General features: G+C 34.8%; 1 protein-coding gene across 1 annotated transcript in view; it reads right to left on the minus strand.

Annotated features, from left to right (window-relative positions):
* Positions 1-241: 241 nt before the first annotated feature.
* Positions 242-2,500, minus strand: part of LOC135113764 (uncharacterized) — a 17,882-nt gene continuing 15,623 nt past the window's right edge. The window contains exons 4-5 of the mRNA XM_064029346.1: positions 2,491-2,500; positions 242-1,210 (exon numbers count right to left, since the gene is read on the minus strand). The exon at positions 2,491-2,500 is cut by the window's right edge and continues 266 nt beyond it. The gene's annotated coding sequence lies outside the window, so the exon portion shown is untranslated. The remainder of the gene's footprint in view (positions 1,211-2,490) is intronic.

Genomic DNA, 2,500 nt, shown 5'->3' on the forward strand with positions numbered 1-2,500 from the left:
GTCTGTCTGTCTATCAGTCTATTTATCTAGTTACCTATCTACCTATCTGTGTATCTACGACGAGGAGCCTTTATCTTTACTATTCTTTATCTCTTACTTTAGATTTGATAGTTTAGCTTATCGCAGGCTCACAGAGGTGAACAGGTGTGCTGTTGTCTTTTCGTCCTTTGTGTTCCTTTGTGATTTCTCAGAGGTGCCAGGGTTAAAACTTTCTTGCTGAGGATAATAAAAATACTAAAAATAACAGATAACAATTTGTTGTTTTTAAAAAGTGTCGCTTTCAATATACTTAAAGATATTGCTTTCTTTCTTTAATATTTGTGAAAAAAACTGCACTGTGATATTTACAAAAGCATGATGCTGAATATACTTGTGGTGGAGAGAACGAAGGAAGGAACAAAAGAGAGCAAGAAAAGTAAAAATAAATCAAACTTGAACAGTGACAAGAAAAAAAAAAAAAAACACAAAAGACAAAAACAAAAACAGTGACAAAAAGAAACACTCAGACAAACAAACAAGTAAAACAAAACATGATAAATAAACAAATACACACAAATAAATAAATAAATAAGTGAATAAATAAATGCATAAATAAATAGGAAGGTGAATAAATCAAACCAGAAAAAGAGAAAAAGAAACTAGTTCAACTCACAGTCATACTTTCCACTTCTTCATGAATCTATATCTCAATTTTCGCCTTCATTCAGGTAACACGAAGCACTCCATAAACTTGTACAGTGTGTCTGGTGAGAGAGGAGACGAAGACCGAGGCTTGTATTCTTAAACGTTTTGTACTCTCACAAGATTTACTTTCACAGATCACAGAGAAGATAAGTCACGTTCCAGTGACGATTTTCCCTTCAATAATGATGTAGAACCTATTAAACTATCACAGGAATCACAAGAACCATGAAAACATTCTATAAAAACCACAATAACTTCCATTGTAGCTAAACAATTATCGAGGTAAAACGAAACGATTAAGAATACGAGCCAAGAATTAAGACACGATAAAGTTTAAAGTCCCGGTATAGCGTCTACTGGTGATGGTATGGGGCCTTGGCTGTATTTGGGTTGACACGTGCACCCAGACTCCACCAGCACGTAATCCTGCCCAGTGAGGGTGACAGGGCCCAGCGGGATAACCAGGAACAGGTAGGGCACATAAGTCTGCACACACTGGCCCTGCAGCAAGTCGCATGTGTCCGTCCTGTGAAGAGAGTGTTTGTGTGTGACGTTGCGTTGTTAGCTGAGTGATTTGTGTTTTTGTGATAATTGATAATTGTATGTTTTTTTTTTTTTTTTAGTGTTGATTGCTAATTCATTGACATCGTTGTTATTAATTAAGTGATTAATATTTTAGTGTTAATGGTAGCGTTACTGGTTGTCTGATTGACTTCTTAATGTCAAAGATGAGTGTTACTGATTGATTGGTATTTTAGTGCTAATTGAGGTGTTACTAACAGACTGAGTGATGGGGTTAAGAGTTAAAGGTGGGTGTTATTGACTGATTGACTGTTATTCTAGTGATAATTGTGTTGTTACTGATTGAGTGATTGGTATCTTAGTGTTAAAGGTGGGTATTATTGATTGTCTGGTCGGTATCTTAATGTTAATGGTGGTGTTACTGATTAACTGAATGACTTCTTAGTATTACAGATGAATATCATTGATCGACTGATTGGTATTTTAGTGCTAATTATGGTGTTACTGATCAACTTACTAACTTAGTGTTAACGTTGGATGTTATTATTTTGGTGCTAATTTTTGGTGTTATTAAATGACTTTTTCGTGTTAAATGTTGGTGTTACTGATTGGCTAATTAATATTTCAGCGGTAATGTGATGTATATAATGTACTGTATTTCTTTAATCTTTCGCTGCCTATGAGTTTAAGGATATTGATTCTTATGCTTCTGTGTTATGGAGACGATGACTTTCTTATTTACCAAAGCCAATAGTAAGGCAGTACTTAGCGCTAATCTATTTAGATGTGTTTTATCTATCTTTCACTGCCTCTGGGTTAAAAGGATAACGATAAATTGTTCCGTTACGAACAAGAGTGTTTTAAGTTTGGTGTCAATGATACTGTGGTCTGCATAACACGGATAACTTCACAAATATTAGTTTACCTAACGTGGAAATTACTTATAAGGCCTCATAAAGTACTGTAGTGAAGTCCTGAAGCCATACTGTTACTGTCAACGTATATCAGGGACACTACAAATACCAATTAATATATATTCAAGTCAATATCAGGAACACTACAAACACCTATAGACTCGTCAATATCAGGAACACTACAAACACCTTTAAACTCATATAAATATCAGGTACACTACAAACATCTATAGAGTGAAGATGTCAGGAATACATCAAAATACTCAAGTCAACAGCACACTACAAACATCTATATACTCAAGTCAGTATGTGGGACACAAGAAACATCTACTACATACTTGAGTCAAAGTTATGAATCTGCAATACTTACTCGCATATCT

The sequence above is a fragment of the Scylla paramamosain genome, chromosome 26 (assembly GCF_035594125.1).
Source record: "Scylla paramamosain isolate STU-SP2022 chromosome 26, ASM3559412v1, whole genome shotgun sequence".
In the NCBI taxonomy this organism is placed as follows: Eukaryota; Metazoa; Arthropoda; class Malacostraca; order Decapoda; family Portunidae; genus Scylla; species Scylla paramamosain.